This window comes from Eschrichtius robustus, chromosome 1 (genome assembly GCF_028021215.1).
Source record: "Eschrichtius robustus isolate mEscRob2 chromosome 1, mEscRob2.pri, whole genome shotgun sequence".
In the NCBI taxonomy this organism is placed as follows: domain Eukaryota; kingdom Metazoa; phylum Chordata; class Mammalia; order Artiodactyla; family Eschrichtiidae; genus Eschrichtius; species Eschrichtius robustus.
This window is the reverse complement of record NC_090824.1, coordinates 5,042,245-5,051,776: the sequence shown is the minus strand read 5'-3', so window position 1 is coordinate 5,051,776 and position 9,532 is coordinate 5,042,245. Positions and strand designations below refer to the sequence as shown.

The window sequence follows — 9,532 nt, the reverse complement described above, 5'->3', positions numbered from 1 at the left end:
TCCAAGAATCAAGTGTTCTCTCATTTTTTTAAAAAAAAATTTATTTATTTATTTATTTATTTATTTATTTATTTATTTATTTGTGGCTGCGTTGGGTCTTAGTTGTGGCACGCAGGATCTTTTATTGCGGATCGCCAGGGAAGTCCAAGAATCAAGTGTGTTTTCATTTTTTTGTTTTGTTTTTTTAAAAAATATTTATTTATTTATTTATTTATGGCTGCGTTGGGTCTTAGTTGCGGCACGCAGGATCTTTCGTTGCGACACATGGGCTCTTCGTTGCAGTGCGCAGGCTTATCTCTAGTTGTGGTGTGTGGGCTTCTCTCTAGTTGTGGCAGAGGCTACAGAGTGCGTGGGCTCTCTAGTTGTGGCGCCCAGGCTCAGTAGTTGTGGCGCGCAGGCTCAGTAATTGCGGCACGTGGGCTTAGTCGCCCTGCAGCATGTGGGATCTTAGTTCCCCGACCAGGGATCGAACCCACGTACCCTGCATTGGAAGGCGGATTCTTAACCACTGGACCACCAGGGAAGTCCCAAGAATCAAGTGCTCTTAAGTAAACTTTTTAAAACTACTGATTACAAATGTAACACAAGTTTATTGTGTGTGTTTATCTCACACAATAATCTCACTGCCCAGCTCTGTGCAGGGACCACATTGCAGGAACGTGTGGAAATTGACAGAAATGTAGGTATTTGCCTACACACTTTTTAATAACACATTTATTGAGATACAATTCTCATGGCCTAAAATTCACCCATTTAAATTAAGCAGTTTTCAGTATATTCACAGAGTTGTGCAACCATCACCACTATGTAATTTTAGAGCATTTTCAACACCCCAACAAGAAACCCTGTACTCAGTAGCAGTCGTGCCCCATTCCCCAGCCCCAACTAATCTACTTTCTGTCTCTTTGGATTTGCCAATTCTGGACATTCCATATAAATTGGATCTTACAATATGTGGCCTTTTGTGGCTGGCTTCTTTCACTTAGCATAATATTTTCAAGATTCATCCATATTGTAGCATGTGTCAGTACTTCATTCCTTTTTATGGCCATATAATATTCCACTGTAGTTAAACATTGTTTTTAACCTGCTTTAAAAAATAACAACTTAAAAAAGAAAACACGCATATTAGGAAAGTAACACACATCATTGCAGGCAGTCTTCTCTGAAATGTGAGCCCTGCAAGAAGCTTAGAGATCGTGGCAGTGCGCAACTTTGTCATTCATTCATTCACTCTTTCATTTATTCATTCAACAAACACCCGCTGAGCCCAATGTTGAGTTGGGCCCTGGAGACCCAGAGGTGGAGCAGCCCTGGCCGAGACCTTGCCTGGGTCAGTCCAGCAGGATAGCCTGGCCTGAAAACAAACACTTGAGATCAATGCAGATGATCTGAGGAGAGATGGTAACAGCAGGAAGCTAGAGTGAGGGGGACCTTGTGCTGGGGCTGAGGCAGGTGGAGGCTTTCCAAGGAGTTGGGTGGGGGAGGCAGATGGGGCAAGGGCATGGGATGGAAAGGCCTAGCAGCGGGAACAGCATGTGCAAAGGCCCAGAGGCATAAAAATCGGCCCTATGCTTGCCTTTCAAGCAGACCCACCCAATCAGGAAGGCTTGCCTCTCTCTGCACACACCCTCCCCCACTCCTCTCCTAGTCCCTCTTACACAAGCCTATTACCAGAGCGGGTTTCTTAACCAGGCATTCACAGAGAGAACCGTAGGGAGGGGGAGACCAGAGGATAGAGAAGCCAGGGGTTTCTGAAATTGGACAAACAAATTTTACAGCCTCATTTCCACACACCTCTGACTGATATTTACTTTCTCATCAGTTAGGAATGGGGGCAACAAACTTCAGTGGTGTCAGCTGCACCTGTGACTTTGTCACCAACAGAAACCCAGATATTTTCAAATCACATTTCAACTGAAGAAAAATCTTTAAATATCATTTACACTCACTGCTACTTTAAAATGATGAAATTTAATTTAAATTTTATTTTTATTTATTTATTTTTGGTTGCGTTGGGTCTTTGTTGCTGCGCTAGGGCTTCCTCTAGTTGCAGCGAGCGGGGGCTGCTCTTTGTTGAGGTGTGCGGGCTTCTCATTGTGGTGGCTTCTCTTGTTGCAGAGCACGGGCTCTAGGCGCACGGGCTTCAGTAGTTGTGGCCCACGGGCTTAGCTGCTCCGCGGCATGTGGGATCTTCCCGGACCAGGGCTCGAACCCATGTCTCCTGCATTGGCAGGCGGATTCTTAACCACTGCGCCACCAGGGAAGTCCTAAAATGATGAATTTTAGACTTGCAGCTTTGGTCTTTTTATTTAATGTGCTAATAAATAAAATACACTACTACATTGCACACGTGTTTAAAATTTTTTTATTAATTGCTTTTCTGTATAACTGGTTTCCTCCATCTGCTCATTTTAAAATACTGTTTAGAGAAGTCCATAGGCTTCCCCCAGACTGCCTCAGGGGTCCGTGGCATGCAAAGTTCAAAGGTGCCTGGTCGAGAAAGAGGAAAGTTCTCAGGGGTGGCAGTGGAGGCCCCAGGGGAGGAGCAGGGGCACACGGCCAGGGCCCGGACCGTGGGGAGAGCCCGTAAAGGACCTGCCACCCGGCCTACGGAGGGCGGAGACGGGGCTGGTCCTTGCGGGGAGGGAGGAAGCCACTCCGGCCCCTAACCCGGTTAATCTAACCGGACCCCAAAGCCCGACTTGTGAGGATGGTCAAGGCTGCCGCATTTGACAGCCTGCAACGTGCCAGGAGCTCCAAGCACATCCCGTGTTACTTTCGCACCTTCCGATGACACCGGCAGGGAAGGCGAGGCGGAGGTCCCCAGGGCAGCCTGTGGTCCCCTGACGCCGCAAGTCACCCCCACGCTCCGCCAGCGCAGCCTCCGGACCCTGCACGCCTGTCCTGCCCACCCTGAGCGCAGGTGCCACGGGGTGAGGGGGCACAGCGTCCGGAGCCATCGCCCTCGTGGGACGCTTGCTGGTGCCGATTCCCCCTGGCCTGGCGGGGCGACTTTCTCAGCTGCTGCCATGGGCCGTCGGACCCGGACGCGACGGGGCGCACCGGCCATGCCGGTGGGGGGAGGTGGGCCCCGCGGGCCCAGATGCGCCGCGGTGCGCAGCCTTGGACAGCCCAGCACTCGGCAGAGATCCCGGGACTGCCACCCGCTCAACAGAGAGGGCCCCTCAAGGCCGGCCTGTAGTGCGACACAATCCCAGCTCCTTTTTTACAGGTGGAGAAACTGAGGCTTAGAGACGCTGCGTGACTAGCTCGAGGTCACACAGTGAGTTGGTGGCAGGGCGAGAAGAACCCAGGCCCCTGAACTCCCCGGGCGGGGCCTCTCCCCACGACAGTCTGAGAAGGCAGCAGGTAGAGCCCATGAGGTGTGTTACTAAGGTAGGGGCCAGGTGCACATTTCGGTGTTCCCAAGGTAAGATGCGTGTTGTAAGAGAAGTGAAAAATTTGGGCCCCCAAACAGGGACACACAGTTTGACCCATTATATTTTTTAAAGGGCTGGTGGTGTGGGGTGGGGTCTCAGAGCCAGGCTGCCTGAGTTAAAACCCAGGCCTCCGTCTTCCCTGTGACCTTTGATTTAAGAGCTCTGTGCCTCAGTTTCCTTATCTGTAATAGATGTACCTATTCAGGTAGGTTATTAATGCATTTCTAAAGCTGGGAAGAAATGCACCAATAGTTAACAGTGAGATTTGGGGTGATTTAATTTTGCTTTATTTATACTCATACCTGTACAGTGCAAGCTGTTTTATTTCCTGCTCACTGGAAAGTTTTGAAATGCTTGGAACCTGTCTGTCTTAGTTACTGATGTATCCCGGCACTGAGCATGGTGCCTGGTGCACTGGACATGTTTGTTGACTGAATAAGTAAACCATTAACAACAGTGCCCGTCCTCTTGGAACACTCATTTGAGTGAAGAATAATTCTACCCAAAGCAATTTTGATAATATGCAGAAATAGAGAAAGAATATGAAAAACAATGTATATATATGTATAACTGAATCACTTTGTTGTACAGTAGAAATTAACACAACATTGTAAATCAACTATACTTACATAAAATAAATTTTTAAAAAATGAGAGCAGCACAGAAAAAGAAAAGAAAAGAAATAGAGAGCCACAGGAGGGAGGGGACCCGCAGCTAAAGGGAAGGGGCAGGCTTCCTGGAAGAGCTGATGTTAGTGGCACAAGGGGTAAGGACGTGACAGCCTTTTGTAGTGTGTCCGCATGGACAGAAGCTAGGTGTGCCACAAGCTCAGCAGGGCACAGCATTAGGGAAGGGTGGACAGGTGGTCCAGCCACAGTTGAGGGCCAGGAGCATCTTGCTATAAATCTGGATTTTGCCTGGGGGCAGTGGGGACCCATGCATGCTCTGGAGCAGGAGAGAGCTAGGATGGAGATGGAGCTTCGGGAAGACTAGCTGGGGAGGCCCAGGGCAGTACCCCTTAGGGTGCCACAATGGTCCAGTTGTGAGGTGGTCTGGTCTGGGAGGAGGGGAAGAAAGGGATGACATTTCTGAGAAAGTTGATCAGGAGTCGAACTTCCCACAGAGCAAATGGCCAGCCCAGATGGCTTCACCTGTGACTCTCACATGCATTTAAGGAACAAAGAGTTCCACTCTTACACAAACTCAGAATGTAGAAAAAGACGGAAATGCCCCACTCTTTCTGTGAGGCAGTCATAGCCTTGACACCAAAACCTGATAAGGGAAATGGGAAAAAGAAAAAGTACAGGGCAATCTCATTCATGAAATAGATGCAAAAATTCAACATGAGTAACAAACTGAATCCAGCAATACATGAAAAGGATAACAACACAGCCAAGGTGGGTTAATCCCAAGAGTGCAAGCAGATTGGTTCAACATTGGTAAACTCAGCATAATCTATTGCTTTAACAGAAAAAAAAAGAGAAGTCATACCATCCTCTCTATGGTTGCAGATGAAATTCAAGATCCATTCATGAGAAAAACTGTTAGCAAACTAGGAATGGAAGGGACTTCCTTGCCCTGATAAAGGGTAGCTACAAAACCCTATAACAAGCATCACATACAGTGCTGAAGCACTGAAAGCTTTCCCTGTGAGACTGAAAACACGACAAAGATGTCCATTGTTACCACTTCCAGTATGGTTCAAACTGTCCTGAAGGTCCTGGCTAGAGCAGTAAGGCAAGGAGAAAAAGGGTATAAAGATTCAAAAGGAAGAAGCAAAATTGTCCTTATTTAGAGGATAGAAAAGTCACAGAACCAACAGATAAGTTACTAGGACACAAAGGTTTCAGCAAGGTTGCTGGATATAAAAATCAATGTGCAAACCCCGCCCCCCCCCAACCCACCTACATTAAAAAATTCTAGCTAAAACAATTAGAAAATGAAGTAAGAACAACCATTTACAATAACATCAAATATAAGCCTCTTAAAACATGTACAAGACCTCTTTGGAGAAAATCATAAGACTTGATAATGAGATAAAGAGGCCTCAGTAAATGCTGAGATATACCATGTCCATGGATTGGAAGACTTAATATTATAGAGAGATCCACTCTCCCCACGTGATACATAAGTTCAATGCGATCCCAGGTAAAACCCCAATGGGCTGTATCACAAAGCTCTGCACTGGGCTTACCTGCAGGGAGAAGGGAGGATCATGGTCAGGACAGGGCACAGTCTCTGGGGTTCAGCAGTGTTTTATGGGGGGGGGGGAACATTTTCAGGTGAAACTGGTCCATTGCTGTTGGCCTTGTAAACTGATGTATCCCTTTGGGGGCAAAATTTGTTAATTATATATATCAAGATCTATGAAAACGCTGGAATGCTTTGACCCTGTCATTGCTCTCCTGAGAATAATCCAAAAGAAAAAAAAAAAGTGATTTATTCCTTGCCAATGTTATTTTTAATACTGAAAACTGGGAGGAAAAAGCCCCTCAATATCCAGCAACGTGGCTTGAATTCTGGCCACCTACTAGCTGCTTGACGTCAGGAAAGCCCCCTCTTCTCTGGGTTCGTTTCCTCCTGTGTGGAATGCAGGGAATGGTGCCCAGCCCTCCGAGTGACTGCAAGGCACCTGGCACCCAGCCAACAGCCCCCTGAAGCCTTTCTGGAGTAAGCATGCCCCATGCTTCCGGGGGATGACTCTCCTGAGGTTGATGCAGCCAGCTGGGCTCGGCTACCAGCCCAGGTGCACTGGAGACAACGTCCCCATGGCTGCAAAACCCCACCATTCTGCTCTGCTCAGCGCTTCCCGACCACCCCCGCTTCCTGCACCCCAGTGCTGTTCTACCAGCCGCTTCAGCTTCCCAAGCACCCATCTCCACACCCCCTCCAGAGGGGCCCCGGCCAGGGCCAGCTGCTGCAGCTCACCAGAGTGGACAGCAGCACCTGGCTACAGCACAGCACCTGCTCACACACCTGCCGGCCCTGGGCTAGACCTGGCTTCAGCGCAGCTGCCCGCCTGCCCACCGTCACTCCCGTCTGTCTGGATCAACTGCCATTTCCTGCATTTCCTGTGCTCTGGCTGACTTGGCAAGGCACAGGGCGAAAGAGAGGTGGCCCCTGGCCTCTGGGCTCATGAGCTCCTGGGTAAGTTAGTTAACAAGCCTCCAGGCTGGTGGCCGTCTTCCATGAGGATGGCCTCCACAACCAGCTGAGCCCACCACAGAGGCCCCATCTAGGAGCCCCCGCCCTGGATGCTACTGCAAGTTACAGATAAAAGGCCATGTAGAAACTAGCGAAATGGGCCACGTTGTGACTTTTTGGGGGTATTTTTCACAGATATCACAAGATAAGTCCATTTCAACCCAGAGGGGACCGACTTACCCAAGGTCACATGGAGTTAGCAGAGATAAATAGAATCCACGTCTCTGATTGTGGGCTAGGGCCCGCCCCCTCCTCCCCCTGGCGCCAAGCTAAGGTGCTTTACATACAGAACCTCACCTCATTCTTACAACTGCCCTGAAAGCCAGGCCAGTTTCCCCACTGGGGCTCAGAGAGGTTAGGTCACCTGTCCAAGGTCACACAGCTAGTAGAGAGTAAAGAAGGAAGGGTGGCCCTGTTCTTCCTAGTCAGTGTCCAGCCTGGGTCGCATTTAGGACGCAGCCACAGAAGCAAAGAATTGTCAAGCTGGAGCAGGCAGGCACTGGAGAAGTCCAGCTCATCCATGGGCAAAGCCCAGCAGGACACAGCAGTGAGCGGGAATCTGTTTGGAGGCGTAGACAAGTCTCTCCGTGCTATGTGGGGACAACAATGGATACCCAGAAGGATGTGCAACCCCCAAAGCGGCAGCTGATGATACGTATCTGTGGAGAATGTCCCACAGAAAATGAAATAAAATCCAGGGATCCAATCCGATGCAGAGAATGCAGATACAGAATAATACACAAGGAAAGGACTAAAAGACTGGTAGTTTCTGACGCTCGATGAAATGTGGAATTCAGAGGAATATCTCCATTTGTATTTGGATTTGCTGTTAATGTTGTATAGCTTTTGATTAGTGTACTTTATGAATACAACACTATACACATGATTTCATTTGAAATCCAATCCATGGTATTTAGGTATCTATTAATAGTTTATATTGGGCCCGGGTTTGATCCCTGGTGGGCGCACTAAGATCCCGCCAGCTGCAAGGCGCAGGCAAAAAAAAAAAAAAAAGAAGAAAAAGTTTATACTGTACAGAGAGATTATTTTTTAGTTCAATTTAAAACAAAAAAAAAAAGCACAGCAGATGCGGGGCTTCCCACGGCTCGCACTTAGTGGCTCCTGCAGCGTTTCCCTCCACAACCATAAGGTAAGGCGGGGTCGGGCTCCCGTCGCAGGGTCCAAAGCCACTCGAACCCACGAGCCCACACAAGCACGGGCTGCTCGGCCTCCTCTCCCCTTGCCTTCACACCCTTTTGTCCCAGTTAACTCCTGTGCCTCGAAGGAAAGCTTTAAGGTCGTTTGGAAGCGCGGCAGTGCAGATTCCCACTGGAAGGGCTGGTCGGCCTACTGTAGCTCCAGGAAGGCGCCTCCGTCCTGTGTGCCCCACTTGCCTCTCCTGCAAATCCAGGCGGCTTCCTCACCTCAGCTGGATCCCGAGGCAGTTGTTCCACTCCAGAAATAGCTCGTATTTGTTTTACAACTTTTGAGCTGATACAGATTCCAGCCTCATTTAAGGCAGAGGAGTTTCTTTGTCCCTGAGGTAGGCCAGAACCTGCCCTGAGGACAGAGCCACACCCATGACCCAGGTCCTGCTAGAATTCCTCGATGGGCTTTGGGATCAGAGCTTTGTTAAAACCAACCAGCAACTAGGTTTAAGGGCAGGGGGCCAGGTGTTAAACCATCCCCAGGTATATGCAGTGTGTAAATGATAGGCTTGAGTTTAAAGCAGGAAGTGACAGCTAGTTAGTTCTACCCCTTCCCTGACCCGTTTTGCATTGGGAATTAGAAAGATAGAGGCTCTGAGAAGGAAGTCACTTTAGTCCAGATCCCATATTAAGCACCTCTCTGTGCAAGGCCTGGGAAACTAGCTGCTTGCTAACAATGGAAGGAGGAGAGAGAAACAACGGGTACCCAAGGCAGTACAGAACTACACGCCACGATGCTGCAGAAGGGAGAAGGAATAATGGCGAGGGGTTGCTGCCCAGTGCGGATGGTGAGAGACGGCTCTGTCTTGGCCAGGCCGCTGTAACACAGTACCATAGGCTGGGTGGCTTATAAACAACAGATATTTATTTCCCACAGTTCTGGAGGCTGGAAGCCTGAGGTCAGGGTGCCAGCACAGTCGGGTCCTGGTGAGAGGTCTCTTCCTGGCTGCAGATGCCCGTTTTCTCACTGTGTCCTCACAGGGCAGAAGGAGCAGAGGAGCTCTCTGGGGTCCATTAGGGCACTAATCCCATCCACAAGGGCTCCACCCTCATGACCTAATCACCTCCCAAAAGTCCCACCTCTTACTTAATACCATCACATTGGAGACTGGATTTCAACACATGAATTTTGCTCGGGGAAACATTTAGTCCTTAGCAGGCTCTCTCTCTGCAGTGGTTATATTTCTTATTTTATTTATTTATTTAAAAAATAAATTTATTTATTTATTTATTTATGGCTGCGTTGGGTCTTTGTTGCTGCATGCAGGCTTTCTCTAGTTACGGTGAGCGGGGGCTACTCTTCATTGCAGTGCGGGGGTTTCTCTTGTTGCAGAGCACGGGCTCTAGGCGCGCGGGCTTCAGTAGTTGTGGCTCATGGGCTCTAGAGCGCAGGCTCAGTAGTTGTGGCGCACAGGCTTAGTTGCTCTATGGCATGTGGGATCTTCCTGGACCAGGGCTCAAACTTGTGTCCCCCGCATCGGCAGGCGGATTCTTAACCACTGCACCACCAGGGAACCCCTGCATTGGTTATATTTTAAACCGACGGGTTAACACGGAATTAATTTACAAAATCACTGGATGGGCTGAAAACAATGGGCCAGAGATCCAGGAATGGCTGAACCACGAACAAGGGCCCAGACCAGGAAGGCCACCACCGGGATTGCCGAGTTCAAAGGT

At 49.1% G+C, this 9,532-nt stretch overlaps 1 pseudogene; it reads left to right on the top strand.

Moving 5' to 3' along the window:
- The first annotated feature begins 7,253 nt into the window (after positions 1 to 7,253).
- On the top strand, positions 7,254 to 7,430 carry LOC137768092 (DNA-directed RNA polymerases I, II, and III subunit RPABC4 pseudogene; annotated as a pseudogene).
- The last annotated feature ends 2,102 nt before the right edge of the window (positions 7,431 to 9,532 follow it).